The sequence below is a fragment of the Acipenser ruthenus genome, chromosome 4 (genome assembly GCF_902713425.1).
Source record: "Acipenser ruthenus chromosome 4, fAciRut3.2 maternal haplotype, whole genome shotgun sequence".
NCBI classification, from domain to species: domain Eukaryota; kingdom Metazoa; phylum Chordata; class Actinopteri; order Acipenseriformes; family Acipenseridae; genus Acipenser; species Acipenser ruthenus.
Window position 1 is genome coordinate 89,890,900 of NC_081192.1, and position 25,503 is coordinate 89,916,402.

The following is a 25,503-nucleotide window of genomic DNA, read 5'->3' on the forward strand; positions in this document are numbered from 1 at the left end:
TGACAGCTATTTAAGATGAAGGTTAGTCTTAACAGGGGTATCATTAGTAACACAAATATTTACTTTCGTTAATATTTGATCATCAAAGCATCGTTAAATCAGTCTCATATATATAGTTTTGGTTCAGAAGGCAATTCTCACTCTTGCGAGATAAAGACGTGCTTTGCGTCCAGACAACTTATAGAGAATGATCTATTATCAAGACAGCTAAATCTGGATTCTAGCTTCTAACGCAGAATGATAATTGCCTTGTAAAACCCACATCAATTTGTATAAATCACATACAAACAATTACTATAGTGTTCATTAACTCAATGCATGAATTAAAAACAATAATACTTTTCTTACATTCTACTTAAAACAAAACGTTAATTTTACTCTAAGGTCTGCTTATTCTCGAGTTTATAAAAGGATTAAAACACTAACACACAAGTTCACAAACAAATAGAAACACCCAGACAAAACATACACGGTCACCAGTCCTTTAGTGAGTGCAGTAGTGCTTGTGGTGAATATTTATTACAGTGTGCTTTTTAGTGCAGTGATGTTCCGGGTGGGTGCTGGCCTCTGGCGACAGCTCCAGAACATGTTTAGCTGTCTAACAAACAAAACAAAACACTCACGATACAATAACACGGATCATTCTGGTATCAATACAATCACCAAAACAAAGGAACAGATTCTCTGTCCCCTTTTATGCTGTCACATATGACCCCTTGGTAAACGAGTGCAACCACTTCTACAATCTGCGTCTTCCACGTCGTTTCCCTTCCGGGTCAATGCGTTATTGCGACGAAGTCTCGTCCCCTTCCGGGTTGGCCGACTTCCCTTGAACCCTGGGAAAGAACTGTCAGACCAGCCTGTCCAGGGAACTCTGTTCTCGCTGCTTATCGCCCTCACAGGTCACCACGAATCATTATATTTCTGTCACAGTGCTGCAATTGAAAGAACGTTTGTTGCAATTTTTTATGTTTGCAATATTAGACAGCTTCTCAAGATCCAATTGTCCGAACCCACTAAGTTAAGAGAGATTGAAAGTGAATCTGATTGCTCTGCATCAGAAGGCAGCAATGATGGTTTCCATGCCGTAATGCAGATGTGGTAAGTTTACTTTCGCTTTCAGTTTGTGTGTTCGCTTTAATATTAAAAAACTAAAAGCTTAACACTGTTAAACGTAAAACAGTAATGCAGTGTTAAGCTTGAAATGTGTAGCTCTGTTCCCCTGTCGGCTTCTTATCCAGCACACAGCTACGTGGTGACGTAGTTCCTTTGTGGCCATGTCTGGCCACATCGGGTACATTATAGCACACCATGCCAGAAAAAGGAACAGATTTTATTTACAATGACAACACTATGTAACACAATTTTTGTTCCTGGGTAGTAAGTGTTATTTCCTAATTGCTTATGCCTCAAAAGTATAGAAAATGGCTATTATTCCCCACAAACTTTGCTTTTGTGACCAGACAGTGATATTTTGAAATTTACCTATTTCCAATGAGAAAACGGGCGAATTTGTGTCTTTTCGTTCACATAAAGTCAGAAAAAAACAACATATGAATCCAAATTAACATGCATTTATACTAAAGTAATACAAAAATGACTACAAAAGATTTAGAAGTGAGTAGTTTTTCGAGATTTACGATTATACTGTAAATCACTTTCACGAATCAGCCCCCAAATGTAGTCTCCCATCATGTTCTCGTTATACTGTCCTTGGTAGCGGCGTTCAAAGTCCAGTATATCCTGGTGGAAGCGCTCGCCTTGCTCCTCCGAGTACGCTCCCATGTTCTCCTTGAATTTATCAAGATGAGCATCAAGGATATGGACTTTGAGGGACATCCTACAGCCCATTGTGCCGTAGTTCTTCACCAGAGTCTCAACCAGCTCCACATAGTTTTCGGCCTTGTGATTGCCCAGGAAGCCCCGAACCACTGCGACAAAGCTGTTCCAAGCCGCTTTCTCCTTACTAGTGAGCTTCTTGGGGAATTCATTGCACTCCAGGATCTTCTTTATCTGTGGTCCGACGAAGACACCGGCTTTGACCTTTGCCTCAGACAGCTTAGGGAAGAAGTCTTGAAGGTACTTGAAGGCTGCTGACTCCTTATCTAGAGCTCTGACAAATTGTTTCATAAGGCCCAATTTGATGTGCAGTGGTGGCATCAGCACCTTCCGGGGGTCCACCAGTGGCTCCCACTTGATGTTGTTCCTCCCCACAGAAAACTCGGTCCGCTGTGGCCAGTCCCGCCTGTGGTAGTGCGCCTTGGTGTCCCTGCTGTCCCAAAGGCAAAGATAGCAGGGAAACTTGGTAAAACCGCCTTGGAGACCCATCAGGAATGCCACCATTGCAGTCTCTTGATGCCATCTCAGAAAAATGCAGATATGTATCCACTTAGGCAGCTGGAACTAAACTGAACTGGTGGGCTTAAGGCCCCTGTATTTATACTACTATTTATATTACTGGAAAGTTCTAGAAAGTGCTAGAAGTTACTCCAAGTTTACTCAGCACTGAATCTATCTGGAATGTTCTGGAAAATAGGTAAATTTCAAAATATCACTGTCCTGGTCACAGAAGCAAAGTTTGTGGGGAATAATAGCCATTTTCTATACTTTTGAGGCATAAGCAATTAGGAAATAACACTTACTACCCAGGAACCAAAAAAAATAATAAAAAATTGTTACATGGTGCAATCATTTATAGCCGAGTACGACGTGAAGTGGAATAAGGGTATGTCATTTCAACTGTAATTATTTCCTTTTTATATCTATATACAGTACCAGAGCAATTTCATCACTAAGCAGCAGTAGGCTGTTTTGAGTGGACATAGACCCTTTTATAACCTCTGTGTGGTTCGGGGGGCAGGAGCGAGGGCCTGCCCCCCATTCTGTGCTGCCAATACTATCTGCTAAACCCCATATTTAAACCCCAAGTCATGCACTCGCTCTCTGTCTTGCGTTTTTTTGTTTTCCACCATCCTCCCCTCTACCTCCACTACACTTTCCTCATCCATTTTGCTGCTCCACCTCTTCAACAGTCTCCATCTGGGGGTAAGTGAAGCTCACTTCCCAACCTTAGAAGTCCAGCAGCACTGGCTCCATCCTCTGCCAGGAAGGTTCTCTGCAAGACAAGGGTGACCCCTGGCCAGATCTTCTAACTCTCTTCTAACTCTCTTTCGTCTTCCCAATTTATCACCTCTAGTTTCCCTTGGGGAAAGTACCAGTTGCTTCCCAACCTCGGAGTCTGAACGGTTTGGTCTCACCTCCGCGAGGACAGCTCTCTGCGAGCCATGGGGAATCCCCTTACTTATCTCTATGTCAGAAAGCACCTCCTGTCCCACGAATCAGAGGTCTACAGTGTAAGAAAAGTTAAGCCTTTAAGGACCGTGTTAACATCGTGTTAACACAATCATACTGAAGTGGGCTTCTAGGACTGTGATCGCGTAAACACGGTAAAAAAAAAGCACTTTGATTTGATTAATTTCAGGGCCACTGTTCTTTGCAGTACAGGCTTGAAACACATATCATTGGATAGGGGAGTGACTGACGTTCACTTTCTGATAGTTGTTGTTCACTGAGAGGGGCATTTAGTGTATAAAGGACAGAGACTGCAGCAGGCAAGAAGAGACAAAAGCAGAAACAAAACATCACAGAAACTTGTTTAGTGCTAATAAAAAAGGGGAAACACTGCATAGCTGATGTATTTGATGTATTCAACTATCTAATGTTTTGTTCTGTGCATATTATTTTTACTTGTAAATTTATGCTATAAAAGTCTGTGTAATACACTTTTATATGCTGCGTTTCCTATGTTTTATTTGAGACATTTTTTTAACTTGTGTAGGAACTTTAGCTTTACAAGGTATAGCTTCGCTGTGATCAAACATTATTTCAATTAGAATGTTGGTAACCATGGTTTTGTTGCATGTTGAATATGATAAAGGGGTTTCGCTAAATGAGATGTTTTTCAATGGCATGAAAAGCCTGTTTTTTTTTTTAAAGCATAAAGGTGAATTTCACCCATTCTCTGCTTGAATTGAAAGATAAAGATAGAAAAAACGGTATATTCTTTCTAAAGTAAACGTCGATATTAATCGTCGATTTGGCAAAAAAATTAAAATCGAATAGTAGCAAGCCTAGTTATAATGTATAGATAAAGATACTATGCATGAGCAAAATGTACTTTCATCAATGTATGCTAGCCAACTTAATGTAGTTTTTTTTTTAAAAATCAGTTGCATTTTACTTTCAAGATTATAAGTGTGTACACAAATAGTAAGACAACTTGATAAATATATTACATAATAAGATGAGCTAATTATGAATGCATTACAGCTTAGTCAAGCTAAAGCTGGCAGTGACTCCCTGTATTACTATAACAGGAACCTACAGTAAGAATGAATGAATATATTAATTCTCTTTATCGGCCACCCACATGCATATTTAACATATTCGTGGATTATGAACCAGCCTCATTTTAATCTTTCTCACAATTGTTTTTTTCGGGTCTGCTTATCTTGTAACTTGCTAGATTATTCTCCTTTGTCTTTTTTTAAATCTCTGAATCAAGTCCTAGAATTATTATTATTATTATTTTTTACCATTTCTTGTTTTTCTCAAACTATAATTTCTGTCAGTTTTATTTTCATGTTTTGTTTTAGTAGTACAAAAAGAAATGTAGGTATAAAATGAGAGAAACATTTTGCCAGTCTCCAAAGACATGGACCAGGGTTTCTAGTTGAAGCAGTCGTATGTGGCCGCCACTAGGGTATCAACAATGGTATCCCTAGTGCAGGAGGATATATACACAAGTGTACATTAATATTTACAAAAAGGCAAAAACAACTAAAATATAAACGGTGGCCAAGCTCGGGAGGTCCCACACCAGGAACCTTCTCCCTAACACAAACATTGGTGGGATTAAAATCCCTATAATTAATCCCCTACCCTAAAGTGTTAATTAAACACTGTCATAAGAACATAAGAAAGTTTACAAACGAGAGGGGGCCATTCAGACCATCTTGCTCGTTTGGTTGTTAGTATTTTATTAATCCCAGAATCTCATCAAGCAGCTTCGTGAATGATCCCAGGGTGTCAGCTTCAGCAACATTACTGGGGAGTTGGTTCCAGACCCTCACAATTCTCTGTGTAAAAAAGTGCCTCCTATTTTCTGTTCTGAATGCCCCTTTATCTAATCTCCGTTTGTGACCCCTGGTCCTTGTTTCTTTTTTCAGGTCAAAAAAGTCCCCTGGGTCGACATTGTCTATACCTTTTAGGATTTTGAATGCTTGAATCAGATCACCGCATAGTCTTCTTTGTTCAAGACTGAATAGATTCAATTCTTTTATCCTGTCTGCATACGACATGCCTTTTAAACCCAGGATAATTCTGGTTGCTCTTCCTTGCACTCTTTCTAGAACATCCATATCCTTTTTGTAACGAGGTGACCAGAACTGAACACAATATTCTAGGTGAGGTCTTACTAATGCATTGTAAAGTTTTAACTAAACTTCCCTTAATTTAAATTCAACACTTTTCACAATATATCCGAGCATCTTGTTGTCTCTTTCTATAGGTTCCCCACATTGTCTAGATGAAGACATTTCTGAGTCAACATAAACTCCTAGGTCTTTTTCATAGATTCCATCATAATCTCTTTACACAGGTAACATAGATTAGATGTTACCCGTGGTAACTGTGGTAAAGGACTGGCTTTCCAAACCCTTTTTAAAGGCAGGTGATCAGGGTTAATTGATTATCAATTCTTCAATTGACACTTGGCCACCTGCTACACATTTTTTATTACAAACCTCACCAATGCTATTTATAATCAAGCAAAAAATTTATTTTACAGGGGTAAGCCTCAGCCCTGCCACACCAATCCTATTGAATTATGGTAGCTTTAAAAAAAAAAAGCAATTACCAAAACGATGAGAATTGTGTGCAGTTATTTAATACTAACACTTCATACCCCAAAGCCCAAACCAGTTATCTTTATCATATTTCTTAGTTGTATTGTCATTTGGTACTGCCATAATGATATATGCTTTATCCCAGCAAAATCAACTAAAATGGATACATGTATTAGTGTGCAGGGTTTTTGCCCTGCTTCGTTAGCCTAGTTTTCGACGTCAATAACATCCCAGATTTGTGGCTACTTCAGTTGATTAGAAATTTGCTTGATTGCTAACCATTAGGGAGTTGAAAACAGAAAGGCAATCAAAATCATTTTACAAAAACTGCCACCATGTAATAACTGTAGGTAAAAATAGAATTGATATGTGACATATTCTGGAAAAATAGACTGATCTGGATCAGTAAAAAAATTGCTGGAACTCGGTTCTTACAGTAGTTACAGGATGCAATTGTTTATGGTTTTCAGCTGTTTGTCCTTTAATGCGTGCTGAAATGAACAACAACATCCGTTATTGATTTGATATGTTTTGAAAGATTCTTGATAAATAAAAGGGAACAATATAGGTTTTATCTTAGGGATTATCCACCTAAATTTATTAAAAACATTCCATATAATTTTTTTTTTTGTTTTTACTTTCTTTGCAGGCTTTCAAGACAAGGGATGGATACTTAGTTGTTGGTGCTGGAAATTACCATAAGTTTGTCAAATTATGCAAGGTACGTAACGTCCTTATCAGAAACAAACAGCAACAAATAAAAAAAACACTTTCTGATTGGACCCGAAACACAAACAAACTCAAGTTTTATATGGAGGGTGATCACATAATCAAGTGTAAATAACAAACACTAAGGTGGCTACCAGGCCAGTAATATGTAGTGTTGTCTTTGCATATTCCAAATTCAAGTATAAAATAAAAGCAGAGAACCAAAATATCATCAGAAAAGGGTAAACAGTAGAAATATTCATAGCGCTAATAAGAGGTTAGAAAATGGTCTTATAATCACACTGTAAATCATTACTGAGTTATACCATGGTAAAAACAGAAAATGTGAAATATTTGAGATGCATTAGGAAACCATGAAAACTATGGGAAATATAAAGTATCAGCATGGGCAAAACATGTAAAAGTTTGCTAATGTATCATGGTAAACTTTTATAATGGCACTGGGGACCGAATTCATATATTTATCTGCAGAGAAAATCTTGTACAATCTAGGAGCTTCCCCACAAGAACACCTCAGCATGCCCTAGAGGGACCACCCTCATTGAGGGGCAGACTGGGATCCAAGTTCACATTCCAATCTAATCCATACTTTATTTTACTTGACTAAAGACAGATTCATTCCTAGGCCTCCAAAGATAGTCCACCACTTATCTCTAATCCTCTTCACAGAACGCTTTGCCTTGGCCAGCAATAAAAATAGTGTGCTTAGCATCTTAGTAACAGTATTTTTTGATTACCTTTGATTCAAGAATATCAAACTCCTGTAATGCTTACACCTTTGCCTGGGCTGACATGTCTCAGTGTTGGACAGCAAAGGTGTTATTTTTTAATTGTACTAAGCTTAATTAATGCCACATAAATTCTCCAGTTCATTTAGTTTTCCCTGAGAATGAAAACCTAAAACAAGCAAACAAAAACAAAATTCAGTTTGTCAGAATAATGTTTTACATTTAGGAGGTTGTAGTAGTCAATAGTACCAAAGAGGGCATGTAATAACTTTACAATTATGTATGTGCATGTGGAGCTCTGAAAGAAAGTTGTACCTTTATCAGCCAGTTTTATTATCTGGTACAATGTGGGGGAAAAAGCCCTGGATTGTGCTTCAGGATTAACTATAGCACTCTTTGCCAGTTTTATCTGCCACATTATTTTAACCATATCAGCTAGAAACACATTTCTGTTCTCTAGGAGAGAGTGAGTTGCTCTTATGAGCACAATAGTGCATTTAGGTCTGACTCTCTCCTGCAGCAGTGCTCATTTCAGGGCAGCAGTGTGGAGTAGTGGTTAGGGCTCTGGACTCTTGACTTGTGGGTTCAATCCCCGGTGGGGGACACTGCTGCTGTACCCTTGAGCAAGGTACTTTACCTAGATTGCTCCAGTAAAAACCCAACTGTATAAATGGGTAATTGTACGTAAAAATAATGTGATATCTTGTAACAATTGTAAGTCGCTATGCATTAAATAATAATAATAATAATGATAATAATAATTTCAAGAGCATCAGCATTGTTGTAGATGGGACCCTGATCTGGATACACCACGATGCTATTAAGAAAAACTCTCTCCTCTAGAGAGTCCCTGAGTAAAAGTTGAAAAGTAAAGTTGATTTATAACCCATGATGTCTGAATAAAAATATCAAAGCAATTATATTAAAAAATCTACTGGTGAGATACAATAAACACATGTTACAGTAAAAGGCAAAAGCAATGCTTTTATCCCTGATTTTTTTTTTCCTTCTCAAAGACACCCTGTGGAAGGGTGGTGGGTAATTCACTGACACACGGGAGACACAGATAATTTTGACAGCACCGCACAGGTGCCCAGTTTTATTCAGTGGGGCAGTTCCACGTCTTGGCCCGCAGAGGGCGCTGTTGTCTGTGGTCTGCCTATCAACAATGATAGACAGAGCCACAGAGATACCAGGGGTGGTACCGTAGTAGGTTATAGGCGCACTCACAGGTGCTCAAACAAAAAACTAAGCAAAAGGGAAAAAGAACCAGGAAAATAAAACACAGTAATCAAAAACTACAAATTAAAGGTGCTGCTCTCGGCAGCTTCACCCCGACCGTCGCTACCCGCACGGTCCGGGTCTCCGTCCTACTCTCGCCCCTCCCTCAGGCTGCTAAAACAAATACTGATGGGGTCTGCCCACGGTTTTCCCCGCTAACCCTGTTTTCTTTCTTTTTGTCTTTTGTTTCTTTTGGGGTTTTCCTCCCCGGCCGTGTCTTGGACCTGGACCACAGCGTCCGCACGTCCTTCTTTTCTTTCTCTCAAAAGGGCAGACCTGAGGGAACAGCAGAATGTTATTTTATAGGGCTAGCAATTATCCCAAGACCCGCCTCTCAGCCATTCAGAGAGAAGGAAAGCCCGCACATCCACTCTCCCACCTCTCCGTGTCACTGCCATGACTGACAGGCGAATATTGACAGGCTGCTGCCCTCTCCCTGCAGCACTATGAACACATTAGAAGAGTCAGTACAGGTCTCCCCCTGTTACACACCCATTCTAGTTTTATGTGTCACTTGAACATACTTTTGCCTTTTGGGTTTGCAGATCTTGAACCTAATGATCTTGAATATAAAACCAACAAATTATGGGTCCAGAACAGAAAAGAACTTCTTGAAATTGTGTCTGCGAGGTGGGTTTTGTTAACCAGATGCATTTCTTTCTTCTCTGGTGCAAGCTTCCAGTCAGAATCTCCTACAGGTTAAACACAATATAGCCCAGTTAATTGTCTGTTGCTTCACTGTTCCATCTAGATTTCCATTACACGAGAGTAGATGTTAAAACTTCATGCTGATTTGAACTCGGCTCTCGCCAAGATAAGCACCAACTAAGACGTAGCTTTACAGTAAACTAATGTGATCCATATGTGTCTCCATCCATTTACGTTTCCTTCCATATGATGATGTAGATATCCTTCTGTCTGGTGTTAATGGCTGAAGTGTAATGCTGGCTCCAGGGATCAGCTTATTTTGCCTCCCTGGCGCATCAGCACACACAACGGCTGCGATGCTGGCTCCAGGGATCAACCAAAGTGCGGCCTCCCCAGCGCATCAGCATGACAACCGTCTGGATTGAGCTAAGTAGGGTACATCTCTGGGGTTTTCAAGTGGGCACCTTCCATCTTCAGTGTTTCGTCGACTAGCCCACGACACCTCAAGAGGGCTCGACGGTGATTCTGGCGTCCCAGCATCACCCCCCTCCGTCCCCCACTCAACTCAGCCCAGCTTACTTACCTGTCCCCAGCCAGAATCTTTCCGTCTCAACCACAGCCAGTTGCTGCTCCTCTCTGCTGCTTCAGATAAGTTCTTCACTGTGCGACGCAACTCTTGGCCACTAAATCCGACGTCTCTGAGAAACCGGGTTGTAGAGTGTGCCACAAATCCTCGACAACCCACTTCCACTGGGTAAACCCAAACTCTCCATCCTCGCTGTTCCGCTTCAGTGGCTAGTTGAGCATACCGCAGTTTCTTCCTCTCATACGCCTCATCTACAGCATCCTCCCATGGCACTGTTAACTCTACCAGGTGAACAAGGCGTGCTGATCCAGACCACAAGACAATATCTGGTCGAAGGTTAGTGGTGGCAATCTCAGGTGGAAAAATAAGCCGTTGACCAACATCTGCCAGCATTTTCCAGTCTCTAGCAGCTTCCAGTTGTCCTTGGCGAGGATTGGTTTTAACACCTTTTCTTGGTGGTTGCTCTCCTGGGCGGAGGAATGTTGTCTTTTGTGTGTAATGTTTTGATGGAACAGGTGACAACTTATTGGTCATGTTACGCTTGTCTTCCAATGCTAAGGCCAAACATCGCAGCACCTGGTCATGGCGCCAAGTAAACCGTCCTTGGCTAAGAGCCACCTTACATCCTGTCAAAATGTGCCTTAATGGTTGCAGGTGATGAACACAAAGGACATGAGGGATCCTCTCCTACCCAGAGGTTCAGGTTCTGTGGTGATGGGAGAACATCATATGTTGACCTGATGAGGAAACTGATCCTGCTCTGTTCCATTGACCATAGGTCTTGCCAGCCAATCTTGCGTTGTTCCACACTCTCCCATCTCATCCATTCTCCCTGTTTGGCCTGGGAAATGGCCTTTATACACCTCATCCTCTAAAACATATTGGTTACATTTAATAGATAGATCATTGTAAACCTAATTGTCCCCTCAGACAGGTTATGAGTAAAGCTGTCCAAAGTTGTATGCTGTTAAAAAAGGAAGTTAAGATCCTGAAACTCTAGCAATTCTAACAAGGGAAAAATGTAGTGGTTCATTGGTCAGGTGCTGCTGTGGGTTTACATCGTTGTTCCTTTACCCTGTCTATGTTGTCTTGTGGTAAAACATGGCATACACACCGGGATAATGGAGAAACGTTTGAGAGGCTTGTCCTCGGAAAGCCTGTATGTTTGAAGTGAAGCTGGCCAGCTTATTTAAAAGACATGCGGTGCCACCCACCCCAGCAGGAGCTGTAGCATTTTTTTCTTTACAAATGTAATTAGTTTTCTCTGTGCTTTTTTGTTTTATTGTGCTGGGGTCTGTAAGCAGTGTACAACCAAAAATAAATCTTCAGCTTACTTTTGTTGTTCAGGTCTGCAGCGTAGATCTACCGCAGTGAAGTGGAATTAAATAGCTTTTTGTTTTGTACATCAGAGACTGTTGATGCATGGAGAAAAAAAACAAATTTGTTTTAGTGGGGTAGCTTTAGAAAACCGAGGTGCAGTTTCAAAATGACCTTGAATGACTATGAAGTTGCTCAAGTAACCCCATAAAGGATATTGATTTCTGACAATCTACGCAAGCATTCATGAAATTGATGGTGACTGCCCTTTAAAAAGTTGCTCAGACTGCCAAATCTTTGTTGACAAAACAAAGCCCAGCTTCTGGGGCATTCTGTCGCCTTTCAGCCGTTAAATATTCTCTATTGTAGAACATTGGCAGCCTCGAGGGATTTTTCACAGTATTTAATACTTTTCAGTACTTTTAAGTATTTGCACAGTATTTAATAGTTTTCCTCTAAGGATCGGTTTGCTTGGGTAAGGGTGACAGAGATTGGTAGGCTATGGCTAGCAGTGTAAAACATTTAAGAATCCTTTAAAATAGTCCTTCAGAATAATGTAATCATTTAAATGTATTATCTAAGTGCATGTGCAGAGAATATTAAAGTGATAACCAGAACCAGTGCATTGTGTATGAGGAGATAACAGTGTTCCGAAAGGATAGAATCCCAGATGGAATAGAGGATATCCTTGAGAGGGAGGCCGTTGTGCACTAGATGAAGTTAAGCTATTATGTGTTTATATTTTATTTTAATTAATACAAAAGTGTGTTAATGGGCAGCAGTGTGGAGCAGTGGTTAGTGCGCTGGACTCCTGACCGGAGGGTCGTGGGTTCAATCCCAGGTGGGGGACACTGCTGCTGTACCCTTGAGCAAGGTACTTTACCTAGATTGCTCCAGTAAAAAAAACAAAAAAAAACAACTGTATAAATGCGTAATTGTATGTAAAAATAATGTAATTGTATGTAAAAAATGTGATATTTTGTAACAATTGTAAGTCGCTCTGGATAAGAGCGTCTGCTAAGAAATAAAAAATAATAATAATAATAATAATAATAATAACATATGTTCTGAAATGACGGCCTCCACAATGCACCTAACAGGGCTCCAAGAACTTCATGCCTAATAAAACATTGAGACTTACATTGTGTAAATAGGTAAATAGGGGTGCAGCAGTGTGGAGTAGTGGTTAGGGCTCTGGACTCTTGACTGGCGGGTTTTGGGTTCAATCCCTGGTTGGGGACACTGCTGCTGTACCCTTGAGCAAGGTACTTTACCTAGATTGCTCCAGTAAAAACCCAACTGTATAAATGGGTAATTGTATATATAAAAAAAAAATTGATATCTTGTAACAATTGTAAGTTGCCCTGGATAAGGGCGTCTGCTAAGAAATAAATAATAATTATCTTGCTTGTTTTCGTGATGCAGTCGTCAACATTTTAAAGCAATTCTGTATTATTCCTCTCTAATTAGAACAGGAGACACAGTAAGGAAAGGTTAACAAAGTTTAATTAAGAGTTGTTGTTTCAAATGACAATATTTACAGCCTATTTCCATGATACTGTTGTATCATAGTATCACACTGATCAATGTTGTATTGAAGTGAGCCATGTGTTTTTCCAAATGCTGTGTACTGCAGTTCAGTTTAATGCAGGTGGTATTAATTACACGTTTACAAAAAAAAAAAACAAGAAACATTTTTGACAGCCTTAGATGGGATACATGATCATATATTATGGAATCTCTTACTGAGATTCCAAAACGTGTATAGTTTGGATAGAAAGCATAGTGACAACAGCCTGTCACCGAACTGGATGACTGATTCAGACTTAGAGTGGAGGCAACACATAACTGACTTTTTAAAATTAAAATTTAAAATATGAAATACTAAAACACTTATATAATATAATAAATAGAGGACACGTTGAGTGTACAGTCTCTGGAATAAATACCTCTGCTTTTAGATTTTATCCACTTGTAAGTGTTGTCTCCTTGTACAGTATAATCGTTGTGCCCTAACGATATGTGCAGGAACCAATGAGAGTGCTTGTTTTAATTTCCAATGTTCAGTCAGGCTTATCATTTATTATAAAAAAAAACAATATAAAGTTGAATCAAGCACGATATCAAGCATCTCATTCAGCCTCTCAACTCCGCAGTTTCTTCAGTCTCCGACTGGCTGAATACGAGAAATCCTGGTTTCAAACAATTGGAACCAACAGCTGTCCCCCTCCATTCATCCGCCATGACAGCCATGCATATCACTCCAGCAGCGTCCGCCCCTGAAGTTTACCTGCCAATCTTAACACTCTCGACAGCTGCTGCTCCTGTCCCCTCCTCTGCTTCCCTGATCCATCGACACACAGCTCTCCCCAGCTCAGATGCAACATTATAGAAGGTAAAGACTTCAACTTAGTTTCAATTTTCATAGCAGTATCAGAATTTCTAGATCATCGAGTCATTGAATGTGGTGATCTGTCTGTTACTGTCAAATCCAGGGATCCTCTGCTTTTAAAAAAACTAACTGGCTGAATTTGTAATATCTTTTTCAGTATATAGAGATGTTTTATGTGAAGTTTACCCCCACATTCATCTTAAAATTTCCCATTGCCAGCTCCCAAGACACCTCTCCGCTTCAAGAACCGCCTCTCGGCCGCATTCCCTATCCACTCATCAGCCCCTCCAGCTACTTCCGTTATCAAGGATATCGAGGGCGGCCCTATTAAATACTCAGGTGGCATACAAATATGCAATCATTTCAATTCTGAATTTTGCTCTTCTAGACAATGCTCACTCCCTTTCCATCTGCTCACTTTCCTCCAAATGACAATCATCCCTCCTCATGTCTTCCACTGCCAACAACATCCCGTCTTGTCCCAGGCGCTACAAAATCACCCCAATTGCAAATTAATTTCCTACCTCATCCCGACTTTCCAATGAATTCTCTAGAAGACTAAAATACATTCCATCATCCTCCTTTTATTGTAAAAATCTTCAATCAGCACAAAAGTATACAGAAATCGTTGACTACCTCATCGCTTCCTTGCCCCCCCTTCCCTCAATTCCGAATCAATCCTATCGGTTTGCCACAAAAATAATTTCAGGCAAGAAGCACCTTATCAATCTCTCTGCCCCTGCGGCACGTCAATCAGCAGCATATATATATATATATATATATTATTATTATTATTATTTATTTCTTAGCAGACACCCTTATCCAGGGCGACTTACAATTGTTACAAGGTATCACATTATACATTATTTCACATTACATACAATTACCCATTTATACAGTTGGGTGTTTACTGGAGCAATCTAGGTAAAGTACCTTGCTCAAGGGTACAGCAGCAGTGTCCCCCACTGGGGATTGAACCCACAACCCTCCGGTCAAGAGTCCAGAGCCCTAACCACTACTCCACACTGCTGCCCGTATATATATAAATTCATATTCATCGTTTTGCATTGGTGGCACATTTGCTGGGTACCTACAGGAAGGTTCTCAGCAAGACAAGGGGGACCCCTGGCCAAGTCTGTCTAACTCTCTGTCGTCTTCCCATTTTCTCACCTCTAGGTTCCCCTTGGGGGAAGTATCGGTTGCTTCCCAGTCTCAGAGACCGATCGGTTCAGTCTCACCTCCGCGGGGATGGCTCTCCACGAGCCAAGGGGAATTTCCTTACTCATCTCTACGTCACAAACCACATCTCTCGTATTACCAATTTCCGAGGTTTCTTCCTCCTCACAGCCCTCGCTCGTGTCCAGCGAATCAGATTTGTTAAAAATAAATTATACCAAACATGCCTGAAGTTAACTATCACAGTTTGCCAAAATGCAATTGTCATGGATTATTTTGTGGGTGATGTCAGACCAGGAAGAAGACAGAACACAGTACTGGTGTTCAATGCGCTGGTGCACGAGTTTTATTAATTAAATAAATGGTTTAAACAGAAAACAAAACACTTATACCAAAACCAAACGGCATGGTGGCCAAAACAGACAGAGACAAAGCCAACCAAGTAGCGGGCTGGTTTATAGCCAGCATGAGTAGCAGTTGTTTGGAGTCTTACTTTTTATTTCTCCTGTCTCTCTCTCACATTCTCTCCTCTGAACACCCAACCCAGAGTGAGAAATTTGTGCTGCTTTTATCTACAGCTCTGAACGGACTCGATTGCTAATTAATCATTGAGTTGAAACTCGGCACAGTCTCCACATGAACTAATTGTGACTTCCCCGTGCCCACATACCAATCACACATTTTACATCATCCATGCTACATAACCCACATTATACAAATAAACCAAAAACACCCAGGGGCTGCACAACTTCCATTCTTTTCAATGGATCACTGAAATATTTAGCTTGCAAACTGTTTTCAGTATGGCATGCCTGTATTTACCCCCAAGATGTTTACATGTGAATCACTGTTGAGAACTAAGACAAGCTTTAACCCTTAGCGGTCCATTTATTCAGTGCCTCTCAGGCACATCAGGTCCAATTTATTTTCACTCGCGCTGTTTATTTTACATGCGCTGTTTAAAAGTTGTTTTTTTTCACAGTAAAACAGGTTTAAAAGGTACTACATATCAACAGGACACTCAGTACTGCATCTCCAGCCCCGCCCCACCCCTTGTTCGCTGTATTTTTCACATGCCTTTTCATAGTCCTGCATACTGATAAATCATCTCCTGATCACTCGTTTTATCACCAAACTCCTCAATAATGCGATCCAAGTCATTATTTTATTACTATAACATCTCAAAAAGCTCTGCAAATGTCTGTGATATTCTTTGAGCGCTGGATGCAGAAGCAGCTATCTTGTTTGTTTATGGCCGTGTTATCTCTGTGGTGCCGGGGCTATGTGTATTGCTCAGATCAGCCCCTTTTTTAAATTTTTCGGCTTCTCTCAGCTCCTATCGTCTCACTCGGCCATTGAATGGTTTTCTCGGCTTTTTCCGGACAAAAATGACTAGAGACCTGTGTTTTACATCTTTTTGATGATGTCGGACAGGAAAGGGAAAATTGTAATGTCGGACCTGGTCCGACATAGGACCGCAAGGGATTAATAAACTAACATTAACCCCTTAGAGTACTATTGGGCTGATGATAGGTCCAGTGATGTATGCTGCTAAAGCACTAAAGGGACGATTGTCGGCCCTTGATTGTCCCTCCCATTTGCTGTCAGAAATGTATTTATTAGACTACTTTACCTAGCCAGCCAATAGCAGAGAGTTTTGCTATTCATACTAGCCAATTAAATAGTTGTAAAACAAAATACAGCTTTTTACTGGTTAAAAAAAAAAACACACATATCTCCGAGCTGAAGGTTGAGAGTTGGCAAATTTATTGAGTGTGTTTTGTTGCGAGTCTGACGAAGAAGGAGAATCATTTATAGGTTTTACAGCTTCTGAGGCCGATAAAACGTATAATTGGTTGAGCCTATATAGGAATCTGAATGGGGATGACAGTGATATCAATTTAAATGAAGAGGAGGATGGAGAAGAGGATGAGGACGAAGATGAAGAAAAGAGCTGCAGGGAGGGAGGAGATGAAAGTACAGACGAAGACATGCCTTTAATTCGGCTGCTGAACAAAAACTTCAGAGCCCCGAATTGGACCACACTAACAGAATTGCCAGAACAGACAATAATTCATTGAATATAAAGAATTACACAGAGGTTAGTGGTTCGAGACATACCACGCAACCCAACTAGTTGAATTCTTTGAGCTGTTGTTTTCATCAGAGCTGCAACATCTGCAGCGAATCCAACAAGTATGCATTAGAAATGAAAGAAAAGTACAAAAAAAGAAAGTAAGAATACATCGCGATTTGTAGTAATATTTATTCAACATTTATTTGCTTGTTTGATTTTTAAAATGATGGATGATATTTGGCTAGTTCATTTTTGCACATAGAAATACTATTTATTCCTGTTGTACTAAAATGTATATAATACTGTGAAAATTAAGCCAATGCCTTATGCCGAGGCACGGGGTTGTATATGTGGGAAGTATTGGGTGGCAGGGATGGAGTTAAAATCCTCCCTGCAAACACAGGTGTATTGATAAGGTGATCACGGGTGGTGAAAAGGTTAGTGTGTTAGAGGTAATGTTGCTGTTAGAGGTATGTGGTGAGTGTTTTTCGTGTTCTGTGCAGTGCCATTTGTCCTGTGTTATTTACTCCTTGAGTGTTTTGTATAGTCTTTTTGATTTGGCCCTTGCGCCGGTTAATTTGTTCTGTCTAGTGTTTGTTTATTCTTATTATTTATTAAACACACGCATCAGCACTTCACTCACTGTACTGTGTCCATTCTCTTCCTGGTCGGATGTCATCCCCAAGCCATCTTGTTCAAGGTTTCATACAATCATTTTTATTTTTGGTGTAAAATTAAGTAATTTGCTGCTCTGTCACAAGCGCGTTCATTTGTATGTGACATGTGTAGTCCTGTAGGGTACAGTGCAGTGGTGGTGCCTTAGTACCCAGAGGATTAACAAAGCACCCCTGCAGATGTTAAAAAATGCAGCAGCAGCAGCAGCAGCTTTAAATTATTCTCACAAGGACAAGTCAGTTTTGAAAAGACTGAATAAACCGTTTTTGAGTTTGATGATGATGAGTTATCAGGTTATAAATCGGTACTCTATCATTTTTTAATTGGTTAGCAACGAATCGCTATCGGTGGCAAAAGGTGTTCTTTTAAACGAAGTTCCTGTTCCTTTAGGTGGAGCATTTCCAATGGGAAAATTCTGTTTCGCCACAAGGTTGTTCCCTAAACCGAAGTGTTCTCTTAGGAGGTGTTCCTATACACAGAGACTACTGTACCATCATAAAACTTAATGATTCTACAATGCACTCCTTTCTAGTGTTGTTGAATATCACAGCCAGCAGGTCACATGTATTTTATAATCCACAGCATTAAAGCCAAACTACTGTTTTTTGGCAATTAGAGGAACAACTAAGTAACTAATTGTCTTCTCTGTGGCAATACAAAAAGTTATCTTGCTACCACGAATGCAGATTTGTCCTAATCAGCAAGAAGATCTTCATTGAAAAAAATTTAAGTGGTAGGATTACGTTTTCTGGAATGAAGACCTGAGGAAATGATCTAATAATTTAGGTAAATTTAAGTAAATGAGTGTTAACATATATGAGTGCCTAACAAGACAAATACCTGGTTTACATACTGCTGTTTAGCAAAATAATAAAAAATATCAAAGTGAAATTTTGCTGTCTACAAACTATGTAGATGAAGGAAGTTTTTTGAAAATTGCAGTTAGAGCAATGATCCTTACTTGAATTGTGCTAATTTTGGTGGCTGCAAACATTGGAAAAATATACAGAGCTATGATGTGATTTAAGCCGTGTTTTTTCCTTGAGGGCAATGTTTGGTTCTTCCCAGAAACACATGTGCATCACATTGTGGTTGTTATTACTGACTGTTGGAATTAAAACAGTGCAGTCATGTACATCTCTTGAAACTGTAACACAAGAGTTCAAACCACAAAGTGGTGTTTGTTCCTAGATTCTCAGAAAAGAAGACGATTGGTTGCAAATGTTTGAAGACACTGGTGTGCCCTACGGCCCAATCAACAGCATACAGCAAGTATTCTCTGATCCCCAGGTCAGTTAACACAATGCATATTTATTGTGCACAGTTGAACCATTACTTCAAAATCTGGGCTGCACATACAGTACTGTGCAAAAGTTTTAGGCAGGTGTGAAAAAATGCTGTAAAGTAAGAATGCTTTCATAAATAGACATGTTAATAGATTATATTTATCAATTAACTAAATGCAAAGTGAGTGAACAGAAGAAAAATCTAAATCAAATCCATATTTGGTGTGACCACCCTTTGCCTTCAAAACAGCATCAATTCTTCTAGGTACACTTGCACAAAGTCAGGGATTTTGTAGGCATGTAGTCAGGTGTATGATTAAACAATTATACCAAACAGGTGCTAATGATCATCAGTTCAATATGTAGGTTGAAACACAATCATTAACTGAAACAGAAACAGCTGTGTAGGAGGAATAAAACTGGTTGAGGAACAGCCAAACTCAGCTAACAAGGTGAGGTTGCTGAAGACAGTTTACTGTCAAAAGTCATACACCATGGCAAGACTGAGCACAGCAACAAGACACAAGGTAGTTATACTGCATCAGCAAGGTCTCTCCCAGGCAGAAATTTCAAGGCAGACAGGGGTTTCCAGATGTGCTGTCCAAGCTCTTTTGAAGAAGCACAAAGAAACGGGCAACGTTGAGGACCGTAGACGCAGTGGTCGGCCAAGGAAACTTACTGCAGCAGATGAAAGACACATCATGCTTACTTCCCTTCGCAATCGGAAGATGTCCAGCAGTGCCATCCGCCCAGAATTGGCAGAAAACAGTGGGACCCTGGTACACCCATCTACTGTCCGGAGAAGTCTGGTCAGAAGTGGCCTTCATGGAAGACTTGCGGCCAAAAAGCCATACCTCCGACGTGGAAACAAGGCCAAGCGACTCAACTATGCACGAAAACACAGGAACTGGGGTGCAGAAAAATGGCAGCAGGTGCTCTGGACTGATGAGTCAAAATTTGAAATATTTGGCTGTAGCAGAAGGCAGTTTGTTCACCGAAGGGCTGGAGAGCGGTACACGAATGAGTGTCTGCAGGCAACAGTGAAGCATGGTGGAGGTTCCTTGCAAGTTTGGGGCTGCATTTCTGCAAATGGAGTTGGGGATTTGGTCAGAATTAATGGTCTCCTCAATGCTGAGAAGTACAGGCAGACTTGAAAGTGGAAATTCTGGCCAGAGCTGGGGTAACAGCAGCCTTCCGGGCACAAAAGTACCACGCTTGGGAGTACATGGCTGGAACTCCACCTCGCTCCCAAATGTTTGACTTAATTCATCTGGCAACCAGGTGGTTGTGGCCCGATGTGAACCCTGCAGAGAAAGTAGTGGAGCTGTTGGTTATGGACCGGTATCTCCGGGCCCTACCAGCACCCCTGCGGAAGTGGGTGGGGCAAGGAAACCCCACCACAGTTAATGATTTCATAGACCTCGTGGAACGACAGCTGGCCGCGGAGGAACTAGCTCGTCCCACTCCCACCACAACAGCATCCCGGAGCCCCCCCCAGAATACGTGGAGACCACGACCGGCGCAACGGGTGGGTAAGAAACCGCCGATGCCGGGAGGGGGTGAAGAGCGGTCTCCGACCGTGAAGGGACAGTATAAAGAATTTGTACCTAGTCCTGGGAGTGGGGAACTAATAGGCTTTAGGTGTTATAAATGTAACAAAATAGGCCATATAGCCAAGTATTGTAAACAGCCCGAGGACATGGACTGTAGCCTGAGTGAAACATTTGTTGGCAGCATTATTGTTAAATGGTTAGGGGAGAATAAATACCCATACTTGATGCAGGTTAGGGTAAATGGGAAAAATGCTGATGCCCTTATGGATTCACGTAGCGCATTAACACTGGTGACACCCAACTTTGTGCGGCCCAACCAATTGAACTATAGTCTCAAGACCGGGATTACCTGTATCCATGGGGATAATAAATATTACCCCACAGCGAGGGTTAAATTCACCCTTGATGCTCAGTCTATTACCCTCCGAGTCGGGGTGGTACCTAAACTACCCCATGAGGTAATCCTGGGTAGAGACTTCCCAGGGTTTAAAACCCTGGTACAAAACAAAAGGGAGTTGAAAACCCCCGCAACAAAATTAAGGGTGAATATGGAGCCCACAGAGAGCCCAACCGAAGGTTTCCAATTTACTCATTTAGAGGTCTGTGAAACACCGTCTGAGAAAATACAGAAGTCAAGGAAACAAAAGAGGGTAGACAAACAGCGAGGGGCTCCCATCCAGATAGCATTAATAGGGGGATCGGATAAACGACAAAGGAAAGGGGTTGCCACTCAGTGCTCGGAAGCAGAAATCCGGGGGGGAACCGATGACACCCCCACCTCCATTGATCCTGTAGATAGATCGGAGGATTGGGCCACATCATTTAGTCCAGAGGGGACCCGATTTGCCACTGAACAGGCTAACGACCCCACCTTAGCTAATATCAAAACCCGAGTGACCGAGGTGAATGGGGTAGCGGTAGACAATGTAGTAATAAACCCCCTTGAACATTTTATAATAAAAAATGATTTGCTATACCGATGTGCACCGCTAGAGGGAACCCCAGTTGAACAACTTTTAGTGCCCAAAGTATATCAAAATACAGTATTGCGACTGGCACACGCCCATCTGTTCGGAGCTCACCTAGGGGTAGAGAAAACCTTACAGAGAATATTAAGACGGTTTTATTGGGTAGGCATTCGAAAGGGTGTAGAGCGGTATTGCAGATCTTGTCCTGAGTGCCAGCTTGCTAGCCCAAGGCCCTCCTTAAGAGCGCCCTTAATGCCCCTACCTATTATAGATATTCCATTTGAACGTATCGCCATGGATATAGTGGGGCCACTCACTAAGTCAGCGCGGGGTCATGAGTATATACTCGTAATTATGGACTACGCAACTAGGTACCCGGAAGCCATTCCCTTACGTAATATGGCCTCCAAAACCATACTAAAAGAACTAATTCAGGTAATATCCCGAGTGGGTATCCCAAAAGAGGTCTTAACAGATCAAGGGACCCCGTTCGTCAGCAAACTCATGAAAGACTTATGTAAAACTCGCCGCATCGCCGCATTACGCACCTCCATTTATCACCCTCAGACCGATGGACTAGTTGAGAGATTCAACAAAACCTTAAAGTCCATGTTGAGGAAGGTAGCTGACAAGGAAGGCAGGGATTGGGACCTGCTGCTGCCCTTTCTCATGTTCGCCATTCGTGAGGTCCCACAATCGTCTACAGGGTTCTCCCCGTTCGAATTATTATACGGGCGCCACCCCCGAGGCATTTTGGACCTCACGAAAGAAACGTGGGAAGACCAGGGACTTAGGGGCCGTAATGTGGGCGAGCATATACTCCAGTTACAGGACCGAATCGATTCCGTCATGCCGATTGTCCGTGAGCATCTCGAACGTGCACAAGAGAACCAGGCATACCAATATAACAAAACCGCCAGGGTTAGAACCTTCAGCCCGGGGATCGCGTGATGGTCTTGGTCCCTACCCCGGAAAGTAAGCTTTTTGCCCATTGGCAGGGGCCGTATGAGATATTAGAACAGGTTGGGGAGATTAATTATAAAGTACATCAGCCCAATCGGAGAAAGCCCGAGCAACTTTACCATATTAATTTATTAAAACCGTGGGTGGATCGGGAGGCTGAAAATGCTCTAGCAGAAATAGGGATCGAGGAACATATGGTAAATATAGGACCTGAACTAAATGAACGTCAAGTTCAGGAAGTCTGTGATTTGGTCCGTTCCAACCAAGACGTTTTTTCCGATGTGCCGGGGAGGACATCGGCCATTTGTCACGACATAATAACGGCCCCAGGGGAACGCGTTAGAGTACGACCGTATAGGATACCAGAAGCAAAAAAATCAGATGTTCACAAGGAACTAGATAAAATGTTAAAATTAGGAGTAATAGAAGAGTCCAATAGTCCTTGGAGTAGCCCCATTGTTATGGTTACAAAACCGGACGGCACGTGGAGGTTTTGTAATGACTTCCGACAACTCAATAATATATCCAAGTTTGACGCCTACCCCATGCCCAGGGTAGATGAGTTAATTGAGCGGTTAGGACAGGCCAATTACATCACGACACTTGACCTCACAAAGGGATACTGGCAAATCCCTTTGACCAAAGAGGCTAAAGAAAAAACTGCGTTCTCCACCCCACGGGGCTTATTCCAATATAAGGTCATGCCGTTCGGGTTGCATGGTGCCCCGGCGACTTTCCAACGTGTGATGGACCGGGTGTTGAAGCCACATGAAGCATACGCCGCCGCCTATATCGACGACATAGTGATTTTTACGCAAGGGTGGGAGAACCATTTACAAAAAGTTGAGGCGGTGATACAAGCGTTGAGCATTGTGGCCCCGCTTACAGACCTGTTAAAAAAAGTCTGGTCCGAACAAAATAAAATGGACCGCAGAGTCTGAACTAGCTTTCCAAGGCATAAAGAACCTTCTTTGTAATGATCCTGTCCTAAGGGTTCCCGACTTCTCTAGGTCATTTGTCCTGCAAACGGATGCATCAGAAATTGGCATAGGTGCAGTGTTATCTCAGGAAATAGAGGGAGAAGAACACCCCATAATGTACTTGAGCCGGAAATTAATGCCTCGAGAAAAAAATTATGCTGTAGTAGAAAAAGAATGCTTAGCCATAAAGTGGGCTATTGACACCCTAAAATACTACCTGTTAGGGAGAGAATTTGTCCTGGTTACTGACCATTCACCCTTGAGGTGGATGAAAGATAACAAGGAGACAAATGCATGGGTTACCAGATGGTTCCTGACCTTACAACAATACAGGTTTACCATAAAACACAGAAGCGGAGCTAAAAACGCAAACGCAGACGGCCTGTCAAGGGTACATGCAGGTTGTGAGTTGGCCGCTCCAAGCCGATGGCATTGAAGCTGGGGGGAAGGATATGTGATGAAGCTAGACTTTGTCGCTTTTTAAAATGGCTGTCCGAGAGTAAAAAAAAAACAAAAAAAACTACATGTCCCAGGAGCCCCCGTGGCAGAGACAGGTTGGGCGGGGACTCCTGGGTATATAAGGAGGCAAGCTGAGGGAGTCAGGGCAGTTCGTGGGAGGTTGCCGCAGGGAACAGACTCCAGACTCCAGTTTGCTTGGAATAAAACTGGAATACCACAGCCTGTTGCAAGCTTGAAAGGGGTATGTGATTCAGGACTGCTGCAGTTTATGCAATGTGTTTTTTTTTAGTTAAATTGGCGGGAGAATGAAATCGCCAATGTTAATTTGCTACAGTGTGGGAAAGTTAAACTAATATAGCCAGCCAAATAGGGATCCTGGGAGTGAGAGGTAAACCTGAAGGCATGTGACTTTGTGATTGAATATAAAAATAACCACACGGACACGTGAGAGACTTTAAAAAAAAGAAACTTTATTTTGTTGAACACTATTTCTGGTGGGGAAACCAGAAAGCCCGTCTTCCTCACATCTGGGAGGTCTGGAACGGTCATCTCGGCAACGCAGGAAGTGTTGGACCTTGTGGAGCGGTGTTTGTTGATTTCACTGTGTAGTGAGGGACAAAGAAGAAAGTCAGTTAGGCCCGAACAGGGCTAGGCATATTATTTTTTGTTTGTTTATTTTTGTGTAAATAATAAACTTACCTGGACCATACAGTCCATTCTTTGAGAAACTCCTGTCTGGATCTCCGGTTTTTGGGACTCCCCCACTTACTTGTCTGTCACAGCCCTTAGAGTATACTTTATTTTATTTTTTTATTTTATTTTATTTTATTTTACAAATATTTGGACATGTTATACTGCATGTCCATGGTGGCTATAAAGTCACAGGGCCAATTTGCACTGCTCTGGTAGGTGGAAGCACCAGACAATGGGCAACATGATTTTAGGTCTACTATCGCTCCAGACAACACCTATAAGTGTTGTTGTGTGAGCTGCTCAACATGGCCGCTGTTTGTCTCACCACAACTATTTGAATTACTCTAAAATTTGAATAATGTGAACCATTGTCTGGTACTTCCATCTGCCCTTTACCATTTGCTCTGTGATAAATTAACTTAATTATTCTTTTTTTTTCTCCACAGCAACAGCACAAAATGGCAAAGGAACTTTTATAGCCACTGTGTAAACTCATACTTAATGATATGGTGTTTAGTTTCTAACACTTTCTGGCTGTATGTTTTTATGTGTCATTTTGCAAATTATGTACAGTCTAACTTCTTTAGCCACGTCATACATGTTGCTGGTATTACTGAGTACTGTAATACCTTTCTTTCTTTCTTTCTTTCTTTCTTTCTTTCTTTCTTTCTTGATTTGAAGGAATTATTCAAATACTATCATATGACAGCACATTGTGAAATTGCATTTCAGTGGTCGCAGGATGCACAAGACATTGACAGAACTGCACCTGACAGACTGTTGGGATAAAGAGCAGGGGATTGCATTATAAGGTGTGATGTCAGATGAAGGTCAATACTTTGTGTAACCAAGTGGTTCCCAACAGTTCGAGTTTTCCCAACCAGGGTTTAACCTCATTAAAGCTGCAAGGCTTTTCAAGGCTTATGAAACGGCACTCACCGTGAGTAATTATTCTGTTTACATGACCAGGACACCCCATCTCCACATCCTAAAAAAGGGTGTTTCCACTGCTGGCCACATCTGCACATATCACACAGTGCTGATCACCCACAGAGCACCACAGACACAATGAGGAAACAGGGACTT

General features: G+C 41.4%; 1 pseudogene; it reads left to right on the plus strand.

Moving 5' to 3' along the window:
- Nucleotides 1-25,503, plus strand: part of LOC117399255 (succinate--hydroxymethylglutarate CoA-transferase-like) — a 168,553-nt pseudogene that overhangs the window by 59,039 nt on the left and 84,011 nt on the right.